The 26105-nt window shown below is 36.3% G+C and overlaps 1 long non-coding RNA gene across 1 annotated transcript in view; it reads left to right on the top strand.

Annotated features, from left to right (window-relative positions):
• The window catches only part of LOC102138819 (uncharacterized), a 996710-nt gene that overhangs the window by 19326 nt on the left and 951279 nt on the right, over window positions 1-26105 (top strand). The window contains exon 2 of the long non-coding RNA XR_010577829.2: window positions 2757-2784. This is a non-coding gene — a long non-coding RNA (uncharacterized lncRNA). The remainder of the gene's footprint in view (window positions 1-2756; window positions 2785-26105) is intronic.

The raw sequence follows: 26105 nt of genomic DNA, 5'->3' as shown, positions 1-26105 counted from the left end.
CAAGCCAGGATAATTACTCTTCTGGTGAGTCTGCAAATGCTGGCAGCCTTAGTACTCAATGACTTCTTTATAGACTCAAGAATTACTGTATTTCTTCAGCACGTGCTTGTTTTCCTATCTTAAAGCAACATGGGGAATTTCTGTCCTGCTCTTTCCATTTACTGATTTCTTCTAATACTGTTTATGGCAGAATATTTTCCTACTTGTGTTATTTTTGCCAGGTGAGAAATAACTACCCTATCAAACAAGCAAACATCATGGAAAAGGCTGCATGTGTAGGTCCACTTCTGAGCTTTAGGGTCAGAGTCTCTAGGGTTGGAGCCTGGTCATATGTATTTTTGTAATGCTCCCTGGGTTCTGCTGATAGGCAATGCTTACTAAGAAACCTAATTATTTTCAAAGGGCTTTTCTAGCGTTATTATTGTGTGATTCTATATATTGTACATTAACATTAGAATAAAGTATCAAATGAATTTAATAATTAACTTTTTAACAGGTGTAATAGGATTTTAAAATCCAATTATTGTCTGAGTAATATGATAGCACCAATGTGATAGATACCAGTTACTAAAAGGAGCAGATGAAGGTTGAATTCACTGTTTGCATGACTGCTTGAGCTGAGACTTACACCATCGATGGTTTCTGATTCTCAGGCCTTCAGACTTGAACTGAATTACATCACTGACTTTCTGGGCTTCCATATGCAGATAGCAGACTATGGGACTTCCCAGCCTCCATAATCACATGAACAAATTCCTTACAATAGATTTCATTATACACACACATACACACACACACAAATATATATAATTATATATATATATATACACACACACACACACACATGCATGAACACACACATATGTGTGTTCTTCATATAATACAATTACTTTTAAATGGCAAAAACCACAGTTACTATTGCACCAACCTACATGTGTGTAGATATATATATAATCTCCATATATAATATATATACATACATATATGTACGTATATATATAATCTCCATATATATAATATATATACATACATATATGTATGTATATCTCCATATATTTACATATATATTTATGTATGTATATCTCCATATATACATATATATAGAGACTATGGAGAATATATATGGAGAACCTACATATATACTATGTGTATATCTATACTATATATACTATATATACAGAGAACCTATATGTATCTATATACTATATATATGGAAAACCTACATATATATCTATATACTATATATATATAGAGAGAGAGAGAGAGAGAGAGAGGGAGTCTATCTTTCTATCTATCCCTCCTATTGGTCCTATTTATCTGGAGAGCCCTGCCTAACACAGCAGGCAGCCACCCAGAGCTGCCTCAGCCTGGGGAAGGAGGACTACCCTTAACATTTGTGGAACCAAGGCAAGACAAGAAAGACCTACTTGTCATAGGCCAAAATATTTAAAAGTTATTATACGTCAAGTTAACTGTGAAATGAAGTGTTTTCTTCTTCTACTTTGACAAATTCCATATGATGATTATACTTAACAAGTGTGCTTAAATCTGTGATTTTATCTAGAAGATGGCACAAGATCAAAGAAGATAGAATTAACTACTGTTATTCATGATTGGATGCTCAGAAGCTGGTCTAGCAATGTTAGGGTGAATAATTAAAAATAAAAACACTATCTACATATTACTTATATTTTTATATAATATTTATTTCCTCTATTTTGGTAACGTTGTTAATTTTTTTTGCCATATTTAAGATTTATCACAGGCTGGGTACAATGGCTCATGCCTGTAATCCTAGCACTTTGGGAGGTCGAGGTGGGTGAATAACTTGAGGTCAAGACCAGCCTGGCCAACATAGTGAAACCCCGCCTTTACTAAAAATACAAAAAAAAAAAAAAAAAAAAAAATTAGCAGGGCGTGGTGGCGGACACCTGTAGTCCAAGCTACTCAGGAAGCTGAGGCAGGAGAATTGCTTGAACCCAGGAGGTGGACGGTGCAGTGAACTGAGATTTGACGCTGCACTCGAGTCTAGGTGACAGTGAGACTCCATTCCAAAAAAAAAAAAAAAAATGTATTACATAAAACAGTGTATTCACAGTAATGTCAAATTAGACAACCTTTCTGGAATTATAATGGACAGATTTTTTTGTGTATTCAAATTATTACTTCAATTCAGGGAAACTTCACTTGGCTGACTGTAGCAACTTTAAGGTAATAAAATTATTAAAACAATATTTAAATAGGAATGAAATTATGATAATATGTCATGTTAAATACTGTAATGAGCCTAGTGTAATATATTGTCATTGTAGTGGAAAATTTATAAAATGTTTTTAGATTTTTTTTTCTCAAATATCCAGAGGTATACAATATTGTGAAGGGTTGGCATTACATTTCACAAATGCAAGATCCATTTTTATCTGTTCATTTCTTTATCATCTATCCATCAGTCAAACATTTAAGACTATTCTGAACTGTTTATTACTACAAAACACTCCTCATTCACTATGCATAACTGGCTTTTGTAGATGCCATTTAAATTCATGAATACTTCAACCAGCATTGATTGGAACATGAAGGAAGGCAAGAAAATAGAAATTTGGCACTACTGGAAAACAATAGCTCATTATGTTAAAAAAATCAATTATGTTAATAGTTTCTTGAGAGAAATATTTGACAAATTAATTGTATTTTCTCTTACTGGAAAAGAAGGGGTTAAGTGGTTGGCCTGAAATTTATTTTTTTCCCATTTTCAGATCTGAGGGTGGCTTTGGAGTAGAAAAGGTAAGTGACCCAAATATAATCTCCTGTAAATATGTAAATAACAGGTGTATGGTCACCAAATGAATAGTATTTGCTAGTAGGAGAAACTTTGTTTATCCAATGCTTCCAGGAAGATGTTTCTAATCTATGGTATCTATGGTATTAGTTGACTCAGGCATTTCTTTTTTCTTTTTTTTCGAGACAGAGTCTTGCTCTGTTGCCCGGGCTGGAGTGCAGTGGTGCAATCTTGGCTCACTGCAACCTCCACCTCCCCGGTTCAAGTAATACCTCTGCCTCAGCCTCCTGGGTAGCTGGGATTACAGGCACACACCACCAAGCCTGGCTACTTTTTTTGTATTTTTAGTAGAGATGGGGTTTCACCATGTTGGCTAGACTGGTCTCGAATTTCTGACCTGAGATAATCCACCCGCCTCAGCCTCCCAAAGTGCTGGGATTACAGGCATGAGCCACCATGACCAGCAACTCAAGCATTTCTATTGTGTAAACATTCCCTGCAATCCCAGGTAGTGTTCATCTCTGACATCAGTAATGATATAACTCTTAAATTGTCCTGACATTTGGATACAGTTTCTTTTGTTTGGAGAACATAAGAGAGTTGAAAAAATACTTCACTGGACCTGAATGGTATTAATCACAAGAGTGGATGTTTAGGGCTATGGATCAAACTTTACCAGCACTGAGTGACAGATTGCATGACAGAGGCACACATACATTCTTTAATAAATGCATGAGGTCGTATGGTTTGAGGTGTATGAGGCCCAGTATCCAGGCAGGGGTCTCTCTTGTCTACATCTGAATGTAGCACCGGGACAGAGGAAGAAGTATGAACGTTGAATGAAGACTGAAATGTGTGTGAATGCACTTACTGGTCTCATTCTCATTAGTAGGTCATGCTACATTTTGTGATATTTTGTGATATAAAATTGCTATATGATATCTATTATTTAATAGTAAAAAGAAAAACTAAGGATTTTACCCAATTTAACATTCAGAGGCAAAAGAAGTTGTTGACTTAATTTAAATTTTTTATAAACTAGTGAGAGTAATAAGCAATACAATTGCATTTATCGTATTTCATGGATTATGTGTTCAACATACCAGTTATGAAAACATAGGTTTTTCCTATCAAGACCTATTATCTAAGAGAAGAGGGTATTCATTGAGGAATGAGTGAACAATGCAAACGCCAATCGCCTCTGAGAGTTCAATGCTTCACAGGACTTAGCTGCATTCCCACATCCAGGAAGTCCTTATGCTACTAGCAGAATAACTTTGAAGACTGTTTTACAATTTTGTGATATATATAAAATTAAAGGGAAACAGCTTCATGAGCCTGGCCACCATCTTGTGAAGGCCTACTTCCAATCAATCACTTTTGAGAAATAAATGGAAAAACAGAATCACATTTCTGTATGTATCGAGTGTTTACTATGTGCCCAGCATTCTTCTAGGGATTGGGATAAGTCAGTGAACAAAAGAGATCCTATACTTGCATGGTGCTTTTACTGTTCAAAAAATAAATAAATAAATGCCAAAAAACTAAAAACTAAAGATGTTGGTAAAAGTAATGATTTTTTTTTTGCAGTAAAACTTTCCTATGTCTCATCATCTTTTGGATATAAAATAGGTTATATTGCCAGTAAAAACTAAAATTTCTGAGATATGAAATCTGAAACTCAAGAGCTTTAACACTTCTTCTTTTGAGATGTCATATACATTATTTATTTCTGAAAATCCCTAGAGTTGCTTTTCCAAATTTCATAGACAGAGGATCTCAGGTTTTCTACAACAAAACAATAATCATAAGAACTTACATCAACTAAAATTAATTACATCAACTTAAATTAATTGTATATATTTCAATTCTAATGTGCAAGCCACAAACTTCTTTTGCCTAAATAGAAGAAAGAAAATGCTGAGGAGAACAATCATGTAAATCTGGGGCCAAAAATAAGCTCATCCTATTGTGAAATCTGGACATACTAGCAAAAATTAAATGAGAATTCTATTTTCACCTTCTTACAAATTCATTGTGAAAATATTCTTTCAAATCATCAGATGGAATTTATTTAAGAGTTGTTTTATGGATATTTTTAAATCTTTTCAGTGTTTTGAAATTAGATGCATTTAAATATTGCAAGAGAGATTAGGCAGGATATTTCCAACACCCCCTTTGCTGTTCTAGAAATGATTAAGGAGTGAGCCTGCTGAAATGGAAAATAGCCAGTGCATTTCTGGCCAGATCAGTGGGAAGCAGTAGCAGCTGGTGAACAGACTGCATTTGGGGACCCAGCTGGACTCCGGGAGATATGGAAAAGGTTTCTGAGGGGTGGCAGTGGCATGCCTTTCCTGGAGGCCTCTAAAAATCAGATGGACACCCTTCTGTGTGAGTTGGGACGTCTGTTCTACTGGCTGATAGATAGAAGATAGTAGGAAGGCATTCCTGCCAGTCATTGAAATTTGTTGAAAATCTGCTATGCACCAGCCGATGGAGACACCCAATGGAAAAAATGGACATGACTGTCTGAGTGCTTATAATTCTCTGAAATTGACACTCAGTAAATAAATGGGTCTTTGGTAACAAGGACATCCCTCGGTAAAACACTGCTCTTCATTTGAGTGAGTAGTGGAGTGCTGAGTGCAGCTTGTGGTCTACTGTTTGCTTCTGTGAGTATCCTAAATCAAATTTCTGAAGTAATGAAGCTTGTTAATGGTGAGGAACCCCTTAAGAAAACGATTTTGATGTACACTTGGTTCTCAGTTAAGGGTATTGGGAGAAAAGTTTTACTCCATTAAGTTGCAGATCCTAAACTGTTATAAATCATCCTGTTGAAGTAATATGCCTAGGGCTGGCATATCTTTCTCTGGACATAAAGAGATTTGCTACACAGTGTTAAATGAACCTCACAGAGAACCAATGGAACAGCAAATACCTTTCCAGCAGGGAGAAGGCAATCTTGTGCAGGCATCACACTTAACTCCCACAGCAAATGTGAATGTTTTGTGGGGTTTTTAAACATGTTTTTAAGAGAAACAGAAATTGGAACCAGTGCACAGAACCAAGATGTATAGTCATTAATCCCACTTCTGTTTGGGGATGAAGGTAAAATATTGGATAACCTCAGCCACTTACACTCTCATAGGGGTTTAAGAATATCTGGATTGCTGATTACAAGTTTCATTTAAAATGTAACACACTGAGGTCAGTGCAGGTTTGCTGCGACTCATTTTGTTCTCTAAATGATATCTGAAGTTACCTAAATTTTTTTAGTTATCTGAAAGTAGCCAATGTATTTGCTTACTGGGATAAGATGAAAAAAATCATCCCAGTATTCAAGTTTTTGCTAAATACAGTTTTTAATATCTGACAGTTTATATACTATAACCTGGCACCCAAGAAGACCAACAGCAAGAACAAAAAATGGCAAAACTAATAGAAAATAGAAATACATCTTCCAGATTTCTAGGTATAGAGTAGAGACTCAGAATTTAAATGATTATTCTACTGTGGTCAAAATGATACTAAGATGTTTTTCTTTCCATAGGAAAGGTAAAAATTATTTTAAAAATGACAAAATTGTAAATGAGTAATTAAATGAAGTATCAGTGGTTAGATAGTAACATTAGAAAATGTCAAAGAGAAAATAAGAAATTAAAAGGTAGTTTAGAAAAAATAATCAGAATAGAACATAAAGAGATAAAATGGTAAAAAATAATATAGAATTGGAGATAAAGAGAATATTGTGAGAACCTCTAATATTTGTATAATTTGAGTTCTACAGTTAAGGGAAAATTATAAAAGTAATATTTACCAAAATCAGGGCTATCAACTTTCCACAAATGATGAAATACACTATATTACAAATTAAAGATGTTCTATGAGTTAAAATATGTTTACAAAAGAAAGGAAAGATGGAAGTAAGAATATTAGGAAGGAAGAGAGGAAGAGAGAACAAAGTTTACAGGGAAGTATATCATAGAAATTGCCCAGAGGTATAGACAAAGAAACTATCTTAAAAGCAGCCTGAAAACGATAGATTACTTTCAAATGAGCAACAAGTTTGGTTAACAGCTGACTTCTCAACAGAAATAATGAAAGGCATAGACAATGGAAATAAAGCAAATAACTTCCAAAGAATAATTCTCAGTAATAATTTCTGCAAGAATAAAGATGAAATAGGAAACTTTAGACAAAAAGTAAAGAGCTCATAAGCAGCAGACATTCAGTAAACATAATACAAAAGGTGGGGGTTTAAAGTATAGAAAAAATAGTGTGACATTTCAGAGATACTAGAAGCAATAAAGAGCAACAAAAATGCTACGTATGTTCATGTATCTAAGTGAATTTAACTAATGTATCATTATTTTTTGGTATTTAAAATACACAATTAAAACACAGGAATACAGTAGTATAAAATCAAAGTGGGGAACAGGATGGTAGTAAATGGAGTTAAAGTGTTCTAAGTTTTTACATTTTCCGGTGATAGGATAAATGGCAGATTAAATTTAGATTTTGATAAGTGACAAATGAATGTTGTATTTTTTTAGGTAGCCACTAATATGGTTAAAATGTGTAATTTCCAAGTAAATAGAGGAAAGAAAAGGAAAATAAAAATGCCTAATTATATAGAAGACCAGAAACAAGAGAAAAAATAACGTAGAACTTATGAGACAAATCAAGATCAAATCGGAAAAGAGAAAGTTTAAGCACTATATTCTGGTTACTATATGATAAGTAAAGGGGATAAATGTTACCTTTATTTATATCAGTATGTGATAAGATATGAAAGATAAAGACCATCAGGATGATTGCTTTCAAAGCTAACTTTATGGTATTTGCAAGTTACACATCTAAACATGAAGAATACATAAATTCGAATATAAGAAGATAGAGGACATAACACGCAAACAAAAATTAAAAGTAAACCACAAATAAATGTGTAAGGAGGAAATAATCTGTTATTACACAAAGTGTACATGCTTGTTGAGTTTTGATGGGGTTACTTCCTGTTAAACCGATTGTAACGTTGAAAAATCATATGTAGAACTAGTAGAAGTTGGAGACTGTATTTTAGATAGCAGAAAACCAGGAACATTCCCCAACTCATAAAGTAATACAAGTTTGTCTCTATCTCATATAAAAATCTGCACTCAAAAATTCTAAGCAAATATTATCAAATTATCTAGCAATATATAACTACTATAATGTGGTGGTTTGCAGAAATGACCACAGTACTTTTCAGCAGCTCCTGTCAAGAGGCGAAACCCATTTTCCATGTCACAAATCTATGTTGATCATGCAACTTGCAACAATAACAAATACGATGTAAGCAGAAACTTAGAAGCACTCTCAAATGTTGGAGCTTGCTACTCTTGGAAGTACTGCTGTTTTGTGAACAAACCTGTCTTTGCTACTGTATAATGAGCCACACATAGCCAAGTCACCTCTATTGCTGCAGTTGTCACCCTGCCAACTGCCAGATATGGAAGGTTATGCAAGGACCTTGAGACCCCAGCCAAACTGAAAATTGCCTGCAGACACACAAAATAGCCAAGCTCAGATCAGTCAAACCAATTCCAGATCAGAGCTACTCAGAAAATCATGGCCTAAGTAAATGACTTTTGTTTTAAGCCACTATTGCTATCTTTCTGAAATTATATCACAACCAAGTTGATTTCATCTCAGAGATGCAAAGGAGTTTTAACTGAACCTCTATTAGACTTACTCTGTTGGCAAGAGTCAATTCAAACAAGCATCACAACCACTGATTAGATTAATAAAACACTGAGGACTCATTTCTTAAATTTGTAAAAATATCTTAGGAAAAAGAGATTAAAGAGGTGCCTACCAAATGGGAATCTGGGTGACTGTCTAAAATAGAGTTGAGAGGTGTGTGTCTAAAATAGACACCTGGGGATTAAAAAACCAAAACAAATGATGACAAATCTAAGAAATATGCCTAAAAAGGACTACGTAGCTATTAACATGTGGAGTTGACTGGAATCAAATATAGAATATTATTGAGACAATCATATTGCTAAAGAAATTCCCAGCTTAAAGCATATGTAGTTATTTAAAACTTGAAGCAACTTTTGGGATTTCCCCAAGCTCTTATGAGCAGAAAGTTAGCTAAGAAAGCCACAGAGCAAACAAGGCATTTTCTACAAAGGTCTATTCAGATAAAGCCAAAGACCATGATAAAAAAAATTAAGGGTCTCCAGCAGGGAGGATACAAGGCCCATGTAAGATTATAGAGAAGAAATCCAAAACCAGAGACCAGAATCAGAGTCTATTCAAAGGATATTACCCATTCTGAATACAGGGACAATTTCAATGCCTGCCTAGAGAAATCTAATAATTGTTATGGACTAATGGCTGATATGTATGTTCTATTCTTCCCTTATACAAATGGAGAATTTATTACTAGTATCTTATTTATATTTATGTTCCACAGAACTTTTTAGTTCTCTGGATCTAAATTCTCAGGTTGGAATCTCATGTTCTAAATTCTCAGGTTAGAATCTCAGGATTCTCAGGTTAGAATCACATCCTAACCTGACACAGAGATTAACTCACATTAACTCACATTAGGTCTTTGAGTTCAAAATGGGAACCTTTTGGACTTTTGAATTTTCTCCCTTAGTGTGAGGATGAATATGTTCTGGTTATGTGAGGCTGAACAAACCAAGTATTTGGAGAAATGAAGGACAATCTCTGCTAAACTGTATTACTTTTCTCCAATATCCAGTTGACCTCTTTTCAGGAAGATTTTACTGTCGTTGTTCTTTGAAGTCATGCAAGGCCACGTGGCAGTTTTTGGTCAGTGGAATGTGATTAGAAATGACATGTCTTTTCTATGTAGCAGCTTTAATAGCTAGCACATGCTTTGCCAGCTTTATCTCCATTCCTCCCTACCACTGGCCACATCAGTCAACATTCCAGACAGTAGCTGCTCTGCCCAAATCACCTTGGAGCAAGGATGACATCGCAAGGGTGAGTCACCAGCCAACCTACAGTGGACAAGCATTTATTGGTTTAGACCACTGAGACTTGGGGAATTTTGTTACTTTGGTGTAACCCAACCAATCACGACTGATACAAATCCAAATGTTTATTATTGGTGAAAGAGTAAATAAGCTGTGCTTCTTGCAGAAGACCAGGAACATTCCCCAGCTCATAAAGTAATACAAGTCTATATCTCTACCTCCTATAAAAACTTATACTCAAAAATCCTAAGAAAACATTGTCAAAGTAGCAGTATATAAATACAATAATGTGGTGGTTTGCAAAAATGACCAAAGTAGTTTGCAGCAACTCTTATCAAAAGGTGAAGTCCATCTTCCATGTCATGAATCTATGTTGATCATGCAACTTGCTTTGGCCATTAAGATAATAACAAATATGATGTAAGCAGAAGCTTAAAAGCACTCTATAATAGAATACTACACAACTTGTAAAATGAACACATTTTCCAACAGCAAGAATACTTTTCATGAATACACTATTGAGACAAAAATCTGAATTGAATACATTCTATATAATTCAATTTCTGTGAAGTTTGAAACAGGCAAAACTGGAGTATAGTGTTTTAACATGTAAGTTCACTTGGCCAGGCCATAAAGTCAAGTGAGACACATGGTAGTCATCTTTACACAGGGAATGTTAGGTAATAAGGAAGGGGTGTGAAGGACTTCTGAGATTCTATTCCTTGATGTGGATGTTGGTTTCAAAACATATTTGTTTAGTGACAGTTTGTTGAGCTGTGCATTTAGAAATAATTTGGAAAAGTAATTCCACAAACATAGAAGGTAAAGTCATTATATCAGTCACATTCTTATATTGTAATATCTCATTGTTCTGATAAATTCCATTGATACATGTAAGACCAAAGATGGATTAATCTCTGGTTTTAACTTATAGACACATAAAGAAATGTGTCTTTATGTGACACAGGTAAGGAATGCCAGGTCCTTACCTGATTGTAAAATTACCATTGCTTTTCAAATATGTTTTGACCCTTTAATGATTGCTTTGAAGTTCTAAAACAGATATTATAAATAAGATTAATAGAAAACTCACATTTCCAGTCAGATTCTTTTAATATACAGCCAATTGTTTTGAGCTGTTAAATGAAGAAACGGTCACCATTTGTTTTACACTATTGACTAAGAGAAATCAATGGTATAATACCTGTTATTGTTACTATTTTGAAAACAAGCAGTCATCCCTCAGGAAAACTCTCAGGATATTATTTAAGTCTTAATGCTATTTATATCTCTTAGTCAATGAAAAATTTTTTCATTGACAATTATGATTGTCGACAGGTTTCTGTTAAACCAACCATAAATAAATATTTTCTAGTGAGCTAAAATCAAATAAATGAACTATGATAACACCTTGGTCAGGTCTTGTTACACATTGAAAGTCAAATTAATAAATATATTTCCAAAATGAGTCCTATCATTTTGACACATATTCAGAGCTACCACAATTCTGAATACAACATATACTCCTCTTTTTGGCTTCTGGCACTAACCTGAACATACTTTGTTTATCCAATAAGACTTATTTCAGTATTAACTCATGAATGTACTCTAAATATTCACCCTATATATTCCCATTTCTATGTCTTTGCTTATGTACATCATATAAAACTACTTATCCATTATTTCCTTGTTAAAAATGACAATAGAGGTAATTTTTTCTCATTCACATTAAAAAATTAGAGTATTTCAGTGCAAATTAAATGAATTTTTATAATGATGTTTATAAAAGCCATGAAATGGTTTATTAAAATAGAGTATGGAGTGTAAAAGTAAATCCTGTGACAAACATTAAAGAGCATCATCCATTCCTCATTCATCCCTGAGTGTCTACTGCATTTCAGGCGTGTTTCTAGCTGCTAGCAATAGAGAAGGGTGCAAAGAACATAGAAAGTCCTGTCCTCATGACATTTACTTTTTAGTGAAAAAGAAAGTAAATAAATTAAGAAACATATGAACAAAATATAGTTAAATGTTGGGAAATTTATGAAATAAAGCAGAGAAAAGTTTAAGGGGTGTTGAAGGGAAGGTTTCAGATTTAAATTGTAAATTGGGGAAAGCCTCACTAAGAAGCTGATACCTAAGTAAAGTCCTAAAGCGTCAGATAGATGACAGTGTGAGCCTTGTGGACAAGTCAGGGAAAAATTTTCTAGGAAGAGGTAGAAGGAACACCAGTGTGAAGGCCTTGAGGTGGGAGTATGGCTGTGGTGTTTATGACAGAGCTGGTGATACAGGAGCTAGAAAGAAATTATTTAGGCAGATAGTGAGGGTAAAAGAGTCCTTGGCAAGGCTTCCCTTCTACCAAAAAGCAGCCCTCCATATCATTTCTTTTCTAATAAAGAACAGCCTGAAAAATCAAGCTGCACAGATAAGCAAGCTGGAAGCTTGCACAAGGGAATACTGACAGCTGTGCCAATAGAAAAGGGCTACCTGGGGGCCAGGCATGTCCAGCATGGAGGCTCCATCTTCCCTTTTGTTGTCATATGCACAGTAAAAGAATGGGCAGTGTGACACCAGCCCGGCAAAGAACCTATCTGCATAAGAAAAAATTAGGGTAGGGGGGCGCCAGAAATTCACTCTATGTGAATGGCCAATCTAGTCCTAACCAGTTGTTTGTGCCTTATGCAAATGGCATACCTGGTCCAACTAATGTTTTACTCCCTATATAAATCATATACCGCCTCCTCAAGCTCATCTGTAAAACCGCCTGCATTTCACTGTGGAACCAGAAGCCCATTCAGGACCCCTCTCTCTGCAGCAGAGACAGGGCTATTCTCTTTCTTTTGCCTATTAAACTTCCACTCTCAACCTCACTTCTTGTGTGTCAGCATCCTAGTTTTCCATGGCCATGAGACAACGAATCTCGGGTATCACCCCAGACAATGAGGTCACTTCACTGGGGAATAGACTAACTGAAAAAGAAAGTGCAATGTGGTGACTGATAGAGGAAGAAATCGGAGAGGTTAGTTAATCTGAAGTCTTGTACATTTTGGTTAGGACTTGGGCTTTTGCTCTGTGTGATATGAGATAGCTACTATGGACTGAATGTTCTTACACCTCCCAAATTCATGTTGAAACCCTAATCCCCAATGTGGTATTCTTTGGAGGTGAAAACTGTGGGAGATATTTAGGTTTAGATGTGGTCATGAGGGTGGGACTTCATGATGAGCTTAGAGCTCTTAGAAGAAGAGCAAGAGACCAGAGACCTCTTCCTCCCCACCATGTGAGGATACAGGGAGAAGGCAGCCTCTGCAAGCCTGGAAGAGTCCTCCTCTATCACAGAATCTGCCGGCACCTTGATCTGAGACTTCCCAGACACAAACAAATTACTGTGGCATAAGTCACCCAATCTGTGATGTTTGGTTATGGCAGCCCAAACTTCTAAGACAGTGGAATTGGAGTGTTTTGAGCAGAAAAGTGACCTCACCTGACTGAGTTGTAATCGCATTGTTTTTGCTCTTTGTTGAGAATAGACCTGAGATGCCAAGTGCAGGGAGACCATGTGGGAGATTATGGTGATTTGGAGCAGTTTAGCAAGAGTGGAGGTGGCGAACAGTGAGTGGTTGGATCTTGAACATCACTTTAGGATGCTGCTGGCAGGATTTGCTGGAGATGTGCTGTAGAATGTAAGAGACGGAAAGGAATATAAAATAACTCCAAGTTTGTTTGTTTGCCAGAGTCATTGGAAGGATAGAGTTGAAGTGAGGACACACATGGATGTTTGGAGAGTAGAATTCTTGATTGAAAAAAAAAAAAAAAACACATTTTTACAATTACAAGGACAACATATAACCATGACAATGAGTGGCCTGGTTGAGATGGAAAACAAGATTATTGAAGGTCAGTAGGTTAAAGAGCTGACAAGCAGAGTGATTGGAAGGATGATCTACATAACAATAGAAAGTTTCAAAAATTAGAAAGGAATTTCAGAAAGAATGAGAGTATACAAGGAGGTAAAGTCTTTAAAGAAGAGGGAATTTTCCATGGGCTGGAAAAGCATTGTAACAAAGTGGCATAGTAAGTAGTATAATACGATGACATAAATTTCAAACCTGGCATTATCAGGAGAAGGAAGGCAGGAAAGAGACAAAAAGGAAAGAGGAAGTCAACTCCTCTCCAGGTCTGACATAACAGGCATGTAGGAGAAAGAATACATTCACTATTAGAAAGTGCTGTAGGAAAGTACTGGAGAAAGTGAAGGGGACATTCAAAGAAGAAGTTAGGGCATCTTCAGTCTTTCTAATCACTGGCCATCAGTGACAGAAGGTATAATTACCTAAGAGGTGGATAATGAGCCAGAAAAGGGATGGAACATAGTTTTATAGAACTTAGAGTCTAAATGATTACAGTGATCTAGGATACTGCTAGAAATGTAAAATGCTTGTTCCCCAGTGCCACAAATAGCATGTGGACATAAATTTAATTCTCTCAGCAAGGCAATTTTTACTTTCTGCAGAAAGGGTGCCCGTCACAGATGGAACAATGTCAAGAGCACACCTGGATGGGGAGGGGCAGGAGTTTTTATTCCTGACACTGGTAGCCCCTACTGCTGGGTCATTCCCCTGTTGGCTAGGGTTGGACCACACAGTCTAAGCTAATTCCAATTGGCTATTTTAAAGAGGGCAGGGTATGAGCCAGAGTTGTGGGGGTGAGTAGTTTGGCTGGAAGGACGGCTAGGAATAGGTAACTAAAGGTGACTTAGGTCACAGCAGATGACCAAAGGTGACTCAGGTCAAAGCAGGTGACCAAGGTAAGCAGATGTGAACTACTGACTAGGTCCAGCAGGAAAGTTGTTTACTGAAACTAGAAGCAAGTGGGAGAAAGAACCAGGAAGTTAAACTTTAAAATGGAGAATCAAATAGTAAGAGAGCTGAACATGATTCTTTGAAGAGAAACTTGGGGTTCACTATATTTAATAATACCCTGGCCTCATGGAATGACTGTTATGAGTGAGATTAATTTGAAAGTTCTCTAAACATATAACTGTCTGACGCTGTGCATTTTGATGCGGGGGAATGGGGGCATCCTACCAATTACAAAATTGTGGTTCTCCTATTTGACTTCTGCTGGGATTTATAAATTGACAAAGACTCTCTGCCAAATATGGGTTTTCTGTTGGTTTCTGAGAGTGTATGTGTGTGTGTGTTCCAGGGGCTGAGAGTAGAGTGGCAAGCAAAAAAAAAAAAAAAAAAAAAAAAAAAAATCCCCACTATTAATTAAAGATGTTATATTCCAATTGGAGTGGTAGTAGTGATAGTGTTAACATAAATAATCATGCAGGCATTAGGGGAGCTCACCCCTGTGTGGTTGAATATCAGCATATAACTTTTGATTCCTCAAAACACAACTACTAATAGTCTACTGTTGATTGAAAGCCTTACCAATAAACCGTTAACACGTATTTTGTATGTTATATGCACTATAAACTATATTCTTACAATAAAGTAAAGAAAAGAAAATGTTATTAAAAAAAATCATAAGGGACCAGTCATGGTGGCTCCTGCCTGTAATCCCAGCACTTTGGGAGGCTGAGGCAGGCAGATCACCTAATGTCAGGAGTTCAAGACCAGCCTGGTCAACATGTTGAAACCCCACCTCCACCTCCACTAAAAATACAAAAATTAGCCAGGCATGGTGGCCTGTGCCTGTAGTCTCAGCTACTTGGGAGGCTGAGGCAGGAGACTTGCTTGAACCTAGGTGGCAGAGGTTATAGTGAGTGGAGATCATGCCACTGCACTCACGACTGGGCAACAGAGCGAGACTCCATCTCAAAAAAAAAAAAAAAAGAACTAAACAAAAAAAAAAAACAAAAAAGAAAATCATGAAAGAAAATATATTTCTACTTATTAAGTGGTAGTAAACCACCATAAAGGTCTTCATCCCAGTCATCCTCATGTAGAGTAGGTGAGGAGGAGGAGGAAGAGGAGGGGTTTGTCTTACTGTCTCAGGAATGGCAGAGATAGAAGAAAATCCATATATAAGTGGACCTATGCAGTTCAAACTTGTGTTTGTTCAAGGATCAACTGTCCTTAAAGGAAAATACTGGATAACAATGGATGAATCTAAAGCAGAATGAGTTATAGGCTATCATGGAGGTGCTATTTTAGATGGAGAAGTCAAGGAGGCCTTTTAGAAGAGGTGACACAACAGAAATTGAATGAAATGAAGGATGACCTCTGTGAAATCTAAGAGTTACAGCAGCAGGGCCAGTAAGAGCAAGAGACCTGAAGCAGGTCTGTGTATGGCATGTTTGAGCAAGAGTGAATGAAAACATAGCTAGCAAGGAGTGAGCCCAGGAGGAAGTGAAGGCCTGTGAGTCAGAGAGGAGCCAGATCATGTAGCACAGGGTTTCCCAGCCTCAGAACTGTTGACATTTTGGACGTTTTTATGCTATGTAAGATGTTCATATTCTTGGCCTCTACTCACTAGATGCCCGCTGCTCCCCCATCTCATATTGTGACATCCAAAAGTGTCTCCAGACGTTGTGAAATGTTTCTAGGGGGCTAGGGAAGAAGTGGGATAAAAAATACCCCCAGATGAAAATCACTGCTTTTGCGTATTACAAGCTTTGCTATACAGTTTAATGAAAAAACATTGATGGATTTTGTGCTGAAAAAGAAAAAAAATGTCTTGAATTTTTAAAAGATAACTACAGTTGTTGTGTGGAAAATCAGTCACAGGGGCAAACGGTGGAAGATAGTATTCTGTCTGTTTTTTTAGTTGTCCAAGTGAAGGAAATGGCTTGTGGACTAGAATGCTGTTGAGTTGTAGTGGCAGAGGCGATGGCAGTGGTGGAACTGTGAGAAGGGGTTGAGGTGAGAATAATTTTGGGAGTTACAGCCAGAAAAGCCGGTGGTTTTGGATATGAGCACTCAGGGCAAGCATGCCTCTGAGGGTTCTTACCTTAGCCTAACCTAGGTATTGTTTACTAAGATGCTAATAACCTGGGAGAAGCAGGATTGTGGTGGGGAGGGAGGAATCAGGAGATCAATTTTTAATGCTAATTAGGAATCTAAGTGGATGGTTACATATACTAGACTGCATTTCAGCGGTCAGACTAAAGCTGCCCAATTAAAGTACAGAAATGCCTCAAAGATACTGCAAATTTGGCTCTAGACCATCACGATAAAGAGAGTGACATGAATTTTTTGGTTTCCTAGTGCATATAAAAATTATGTTTATACCATACTGTAGTCTATTAAGTGTGCAATGGCATGTCTAAAATAAATGTATATACCTTAATTAAACATACTTTGTTGATTATAAAATGCTAATGTTTATCTGCACCCTCAGCAAGTCCTAATCTTTTAGCCAGTGGAGAGTGTATGGCATAGATGTTGATGGCTGTTGATCAGGTTAGTTGTTGCTGAAGGTTAGGGTGGCTGTGGCAGTGGCAGTGTGGCAAATTTCAAACAGTGAAATTTGCCACGTTGATCAACTCTTTCTTTCACGAAAGATTTCTCTGTAGCGTAATATGCTGCTTGATAGCATTTTACCCACATTAGAATGCCTTTCAATTGGAGTCAGTCCTCTCAAACCTTACTACTGCTTTATTAGCTGTTTTATAAAATATTCAGAATCATTTGTTAACATTTCAAAATGGTACACAACATCTTCACCAGGAGTAGATTCCATCTTGAAAAATGACTTTCTTTACTTATCCATAAAAAAGCAACTCCTCATTTGTATAAGTTTGATCTTAAGATTGTAGCCATTCAGTGTCCTCTTCAGGCTCCTTTTCTAATTCTACATCTCTTGCCATTTCTATTATATCCATAGTTGCTTCCTCCACAGAAATCTTGTACCCCTCAAAGTATTCATGAGGGTTGGAACCCACTTCTTTTATACTTCTTTTTAAAAATTGTTAAAAATCTATTTATCTTTAAATTTTTTTCTTTTTCTTTTTTTTTAAATTTCAATAGGTTTGGGGGGAACAGATGGTGTTTGTTTACATGAAAAAGTTATTTAGTGGTAATTTCTGTGATTTTGGCACACCCATCACCCAAGAAGTGTACACTGTACCCAATGTGTAGTCTTTGATCCCTCACCCCACTGCTGCCCTTTCCCCTGAGTCTCCAAAGTCCATTGTATCATTCTTATGCCTTTGTGTCCTCATAGCTTAGCCCCCACTTATGAGTGAGAACGTGGGATGTTTGGTTTCCCATTCCTGAGTTAATTCACTTAGTATGATGGTTTCTAATTCCATCTAGGTTGCTGCGAATGCCATTATTTCATTCCTTTTCATGGCTGAGTAGTATTCCACAGTGCTTGTGTATGTATGCGTGTATGTATGTGTGTATATATATCACAATGTCCTTATCACAATTTCTTTATCCCCTCATTGACTGATGGGCACTTGGGCTGGTTCCATATTTTTGCAGTTGCAAATTTTGATGCTATAAACAACTTTATATGTTTTTATATAAGTGTCTTTTTCATATAATGACTTCTTTTCCTCTGGGTAGATACCCAGTAGTGGGATTGCTGGATCAAATGGTAGTTCTACTTTTAGCTCTTTAAGGAATCTCCACACTGTTTTCCATAGTGGTTGTACTAGTTTACATCCCCATCAGCAGTGTAGAAGTGTTCCCTGTTCACCACATCCATGTCAACATCTATTATTTTTTTATTATGGCCATTTTTGCAGGAGTAAGGTGGTATCGCATTATGGTTTTGATTTGCATTTCCCTGATCATTAGTAATGTTGAGCATTTTTTCATATGTTTGTTGCCATTTGTATATGTTGATATTTTGACCTACCATGAATCACAAATGTTCTTAATGGCATCTAGAGTGGTGAATCCTTTCCAGAGGTTTTCTTAACTTACTTTGCTCAGGACCATGAGCGAAATCACTATCTATGGCAGTTATAACCTTACAAAATGCATTTGTTAAATAACTTGAACATCAAAATTACTCCTTAATCCATGGACTGTAGGATGGATGTTGTGTTAGCCAGCATGAAAACAACATTAATCTTCTTGTGCATCTTCAGCAGAGCTCTTGGGTGACCCGGTGCATTATCAATGAGCAATAGAATTTTGAAAGGAATATATTTTTCTGAGCAGTTGGTCTCAACTGTGGGCTTAAAATATTCATTATGCCATGCCACAGACAGATGTGCTGTCACTCAGGCCTTGTTGTTCCATTTACAGACCACAGACAGAGTAGATTTAGCAAAGTTCTTAAGGGCTCTAGAATTTTCTGAATAATAGATGAACATTGGTTTTACTTTAAATTTAGCAGCTGTATTAGCTCCTAACAAGAGTGTCAGCCTGTCCTTTGAAGCTCTGAAGCCAGGCATTGACTTCATCTCTAGCTCTGAAAGTCTCAAACAAATGGCATCTTCTAATATAAGGCTCTTTCATCTACATTTAGTAAAAATCTGTTGTTTAGTGTAGCCAGTTGCATCAGTGGTCCTACCTAGATCTTCTGGGTAACATGCTCCAGGTTCTCCATCAGCATATCCTGCTTCACCTTGCACTTTTATGTTATGGAGATGGTTTCTTTCCTTCAAGGTCATTAACCAATCTCAGCTAGCTTTTGACTTTTCTTCTGCAGCTTCCTCACCTCTCTCAGACTTCATAGAATTGAGGAGAGGTAGGGCCTGTTCTAGATCAGGTTTTGACTTAAGAGAATGTTGTTACTGGTTCGATCTTCTTTCCAGACCACTCACATTTTCTCTATACCAGCAATAAGCCTATTTTAATTTTTTTGTCATTTGTGTATTCACTGGAGTAACACTTTTAATTTTCTTGAAGAACCTATTCTTTACATTCACAGTTTGGCTAACTTTTTGATGAAAGAGGTGTACTTTTCAGCCTCAGCTTTTGACATTCCTTCCTCACTAAGATTAATTATTTCTAGCTTTTGATTTAAAATGAGATACATGAGTCTATTCCTTTAAGTTGAACGTTTAGAGGAGATTATAGGGTTATTAGTTGGTCTAACTTCAGTGTTGCTGTATCTTGAAGAATAGACAGGCCTGAGGAGAGGGGGAGAGGTGGCGGAATGGCAGGTCCCTGGAGCATATGGAAAAAGTACATTTATTGATTAATTTGTTGTCTAATATGAGATGAGTTTGTGGTGGCCCCGATTACAATAGTAACAGCAAAGATTGCTAATCATAGAACACCATTACAGATACAATAATAATGAAAAAGTTTGAAATATTATGAGAATTATCAAAATATGACACACAGACATGGTGTAAGCACATGCTGTTGGAAAAATGATGCCAGTAGACTTGCTTGATGCAGGATTTCCACAAACCTTTCATTTATAAAAATTTGTCTGCAAAGTACGATAAAGTGAAGCATAATAATATGGGGTATGCTAGTACCACAAACTAACTGGCTTAACCAACAGAAATGTATTGTCTCTCATAATTCTGGAGGCTAGAAGTCTGCAATCAAGGTGTGGGCAGGGTTGTTTGTTTCTGAGGGTTAAGAGGAAGACATGCTTTTTGTCTTTCCCCTGAATTTTGATGGTTTTCTGGCCATCTTTGGGGTTCCATAGCTCAGAGAAGCATTGCCTCCATCTGCATGTGTCTTCACAAAGCGTTCTCTTGTGTTTGTGCCTTAATTTCAATTTTTTAAGGGCATTAGTCATATTGTATTAGAGGCCCATCCTACCCCAATCAAAATATAACTCATCAAAACGTAACTAGTTATATCTGCAATGACCCACACATTTTAACAAATACTTGTACAAACAATGTGTGTCTTCATACAATTAGCAACTGGGAAGGGAAAAAAAAAAAAAGACAAAGTGGAGACAGGTTTGAGAATTGAGCCCTGAGGCCCACTAATATGTGTAGATCAGGAAGGTAGTGACTAGAAATAGGCAAATCATACAGAGTTCTTCAGGAGTCTGGAAAGAGTGAACAAAGTGTTTCAGAACAAAGGGAGTAGTCAATTGTGAGAAACACAATAAGAATAAAAGAAGGCTTGAGAGTTGCCTATTGCGTTTACCAGGATAGAGGACTTAGATGAGGTAGATAAAAGCTTTGAGATGGAAGTCTTATTGAAGAGTTTAGAAGAGAAAAATGACATGAGGTGTCCAAGAAAGTAAATATAAAAAACTTTGGAGGAGATATTCTAAACAGGAGCACAGAGTTACAGGAATCAGTAGATTATCAAGTTCTCCTAGGTAATGTCTCTGTGGATATACCATCATGTGCCATGTAATGATGTTTTGGTCAAGGACAGATCACATATACAATGGTAGTCCCATAAAATTTAATATATTTTTATCGTACTTTTTTATGTCTATATATGGTTAGGTACACAAATACCTACCATTTTGTTATAATTGCCTAGAGTATAATAGAGTTAAATTCCATACAGGTTTGTAGACTAGGAGCAATAGGCTCTATCGTATAACCTAGGTGGGCATTAGGCTCTAGTATCTAGGTTTATTCAAGTATACTCTGTAATGTTCATATAACAAAAAATTGCCGAATGATGCATTTCTGAGACTGTATCCCTGTGGTTAAGTGACTCATGATTATACTAATTATGTTCTAAAAATCAGATTATTGCACTTTTATTTTTGCTTCCAGGTCATTAAATATTTTATATTTCTCTGTATTTATACCAAATTCCTATTTTATCAGAAAGCCAAATATTAAGTTAGTAATATATTATCCATTGTGATAATTCAATGTAATACATTATAATATATGAAAATATTTATATAATTTTAAGAAATAGCTACAAGTCAAAGCTCTGAAATTTTATACTCAACATATTATTATTTTATTTTATTTTATTTTTGATACAGAGTTTTGCTCTGTCACCTAGGCTGGAGTGCAGTGGCACAATCAGAGCTCACTGCTGCTTTAATCTCCTGGGCTCAAACAATTCTCCTGCCTCAGCCTCCCAAGTACCTAGAAGTACAGGTGTGCATCACCATGCCTGGCTAATTTTTGAAATCTTTTGTAGAGGCAGGTTCTTGCCATTTTGTCCAGGCTAGTAAACTCCCAGCCTCAAGCAGTCTTCCCGCCTCAGCCTCCAAAGAGCTGGGATTATTATCCTAAGCTACCGAACCCAGCCCATATTCTTAATTATTCAGCTCTTATATTAATCACCTTGCATGAGGCAGCCAGGTTAAAAATGTTGAGAGTTTTATTCCCATATGTAAAATTTTAAGAGTACATAAAAATATGCAGTTATAAGTAATCACCTAACTATATAATCAAACATTTAAAAATTATTTTATAGTATATATATTTACATTTTACTTCAGAGATATATGGCAACCTCATTTCATAAAGAGTTGACACGTAATACAAAGAAGAGAAACAATGAACATTTCCAGCATAATTGTAAAAGTGACACACTGAGTAAAGCCCAAGTACAAAGTCTCACAAATACATTTAAAAATAGCATGTGTCTGTCTCCAGAAAAATAGCATCTGGCTTAAGGGGTGGAAAGAATTAACCTACATATCCTATACTTATAAGCATAAGTAAAAGCTGGTTTATGTCTGTTAATTCCTAACATCTATTATCTCAAGGTATTTCTACAATCATTAGAGATTGTTTTGCTTCTCTAGCTCACACCTGTCTTCTTGAACATTAATGGAACTGAAAAAGTTATACTCTGTTATTTTCTTCTTTAATTGAAAAAAGACACACTTGGGACATCTTGATGCCAAGTTAATAAATCCTGAGGAAAATATTTAATATTGGAAACACAGATATAAGCTTGGAATGGCCTGAACTGGCTCTACTCTAATGAACTGTGACATTTAATTCATAATAGCAGAAACTGCAGCTTAAATCCTTGTTAATCAGAATGGCGCTAAATCACAAATCACTAATCATGACTTTCTCATTCCCAAGAAAGATTTAAAAACAAAATACAAAGAAACTCACAGTAGGACACACTGTTTTGACATATCTCACATGCTTTTATTTAGCAGGGAAGGGAAGGAAAGAAGAGAAGAAAAATTAATCCCAAGCGAACTTTAAGTCCCTATTCTTACCTAAGTGGCACTTGACTTTTTATGTGTACTTGTGCATGTATGGGAGTGTGAGTAATCAATGCTTTTTAAAAAGACTCTATCAGAGAAAGCACTTCCTGGCATGAAGTACTGCTGAGGACAATGCACAAACTCCAGGAAACTATTGTTTCCCACCCTTCTTTCCTGGTCTCCACTTACTGACTCAGCATGAAGAGGTTTCTAAGGCTACTGACAGAAGAGAGGAGGATAGCATTTCAAACACACACGCATTTGTTTGAGCACCAACATCCCGGCAGTGTGCCCTGAACAGCAGCTGTCTGTCTGCAGCAATTAGTCACTATACACACAGGTAAAAAGGACACACTATGAAATCAAGTTCTTTGCCCCCACCCAGCATGAAGAACAGATAAAGTCATCCTGCTCCTAATTCAAGGCTCTTTCCAGCAGTTAGTGCCTTTCTTGCATGTTCTTGTAAGGGTTGTTAGTGATTTTAAATTTTCTAAATTAACTAAAGGACAGTTAGTAAAACAAGATAGAATTCCAAAGCAGTCCTAAAGTTCCATTTAGATGGACAGTTCTGAGAGGACAAATGTGTAGAGGCCAGAATCTGCGGTTATTTAATCTGGGGGAGGATGAGTGAACTGCCAGTGGGCTGGAAAAAAGTACTTGGGGTGACGGACATGTTTTAAAACTGAATTTTGAAGATGGTTTCACAAGTCTATAAATTTACTACAAAGCATTGCACTATACCCTTACAATGAGTGGGTTTTATGGTATATAAATATAACTCAATAAAGTGGAAAAAATATAGGTATTGTCATAGTTACAGATTTTTTTAGTTTGCTAAATTGTATATGTATTTAAATGCCTGTCTTTCCACATTAATTTATCTCCCTGTCTCTCTTTTTTTTTTTTTTTTTTTTTTTTGAGACGGAGTACTTGATCTGTCACCCAGACTGGAGTGCAATGGCACCATCTCAGCTCACTGAAACCTCTGCCTCCCAGGTTCAAGCTATTCTCTTGCCTCAGCCTCCTGAGTAGCTGGGACCACAGTCGTGTACGACCACACCTGGCTAATTTTTGTATTTTCAGTAGCGACAAGGTTTTGCCATGTTGGCCAGGCTGGTCTCGAACTCCTGACCTCAAGTGATCCTCCTGCCTTGGCTTCCCAAAGTACTGGGATTACAGGCTTGAGCCACCGCACCCGGCCACACATTAATTTCTTTTAAAACATTTATTGTGTGTTTAATAAGAAGAAGATATTGTCTTACTGGTAGGAACAAGTAGCACTAATGCATAAACCTGAATTTAAAATTTTACCCAAATTAATGCTAACTGTGTTCTTCATCTTGGAAGTGCATATATATATGTAGTTTTTCAGTGATTGAGACTCATTGGAAAATGTGGTAATAATATGTTTTAGAACATGATATAGCCAGCTCAGGAGTAAAATGTAGGTATCTTATGCTTTCCTGAATATTCTAGTCATAAGCTTGCCTCACCTCATATAATACCACTTCTTATCAATTTTAGGCAAAATTAAAATTTTCATCTCTACATTCCAATAGCAATGAGCACGTGGTTTTGCTACAATATTTATTACTCTGCTTTGTTTGTGTTCACTTCTTCACTAGCCCCTATGCTTCTTAGGACAGGATTTATGTCTAATATTTATGTGTGGTTCCAGAGATTCTTGCACAATATCTGACATCAAATAGTTAAGGAATAAATGTCCATTCAGTATGTGATTTTATTAACAGTGGCTTTATTTTCTCAATGGTATAGAAAGAAATTACATTGCTACCTCTTTTCCTATTTTCTGTAGTTGAGTACCTAATAAAGCTCAATGGAAAACATCTCTTGGAATACTCATTGGTTTCATATGAGACAACATTGAAATAAGGTTTAATCTAGATCTTTGCTGTCTTATGGGAAACCACATGTAACTAAATCTAAATTAATTGAAATTTAAAAATTCAGTCACACTAGCCATATTGAAAAATTATCAATAGTCATATGTTGCTTGTGATGACTTCATTGGAGAATGTAAAGATATAAAATCTTTCTGCTATTACAAAGTATTCATCCTATTGGATGGAATTTGTCTGGATGCTTATCAGTATTGTTAAACTAATCTGGATTAAAATTAATTGACTTTAAGCCAGATAGCACTATCATCCTTGGACATACTGGTGTATACTCCATGGTCCCAGATCAACAGGAAGATATTAAAAGAATGACATGCCAAATCCCATCTTCTTTCATACTCCCTTCTGTCTTCACCATGTGTTATCAAAAATGATATATAAAAAGTACAGAACACTTTAAAAACTATTTTTAAAATTTCTATTTACTTATTAGTGAAGTTCTTATCTTAGTAAAGTAAAAGGAAAATCAGGTTAAATACTTTATATATCACTGTTTTTAAAGAAATATATCATTGTTTTTAAAGAAAATGTAAAGACATGGCCCATATAAATATTGTATGGATAGAATAAATGCGATTGACACATTGTGAAAGACATCTTAAGAATGCATTTGGCAGGTTGGGCACTGTAATCCCAGCACTTTGGGAGGCCGAGGCTTGTGGATCACCTGAGGTCAGGAGTTCGAGACCAGCCTGACCAACATGGAGAAAGCCCATCTCTATTAAAAATATAAAATTAGCCGGGCATGGTGGGGCATGCCTGTAATCCCAGCTACTTGAGAGGCTGAGGTGGGAGAATCGCTTGAACTGGGAGGCAGAGATTGTGGTGAGCCAAGATCGCGCCATTGCACTCCAGCCTGGGCAACAAGAGCCAAACTCCATCTCAAAAAGAAAAAAAAATAAAAATAAAAGAATGCATTTTGCCTCATGCTCCCAGATAAGGATAAGCATTATGAAAACAAGAAAGGGAAAACTGGCCAAAAAAAAAAAAAATTTTTTTTTTTTTTTTCAAAACGTCAATGATTCTTGATGTCATTGAGGTTTTGAAAAGATTTTTAAAAATAAAACTTGATAATTATATGGCCACTTATTTTTTGTAGCTCTTCATGCTACGGCCGTGAAAAAGAGTAATAAAATCCCAGCAGTACTGTGGCAAGCTGATACCTTCACAGGGGGAATGCGTGTTCTCGCTTTCTTTGTTCTCATTCTGTCTGACAAGAGTCATTACATGTATTTCTGTATCTGAACAGAAATATCAGGTCATGACCACCATTGGCTGCAGGGAACAAAATGTTAAGACACACAGGTAGATGTACTCTTTGCACACAAGGAGTGTATTTGGAGCACAAACTCTCTATTGTTGGAAAGAGTAAGATCTATG

Source organism: Macaca fascicularis, chromosome 9 (assembly GCF_037993035.2).
Source record: "Macaca fascicularis isolate 582-1 chromosome 9, T2T-MFA8v1.1".
Classification (NCBI taxonomy): domain Eukaryota; kingdom Metazoa; phylum Chordata; class Mammalia; order Primates; family Cercopithecidae; genus Macaca; species Macaca fascicularis.
This window is presented reverse-complemented; position numbering and strand designations above follow the sequence as displayed.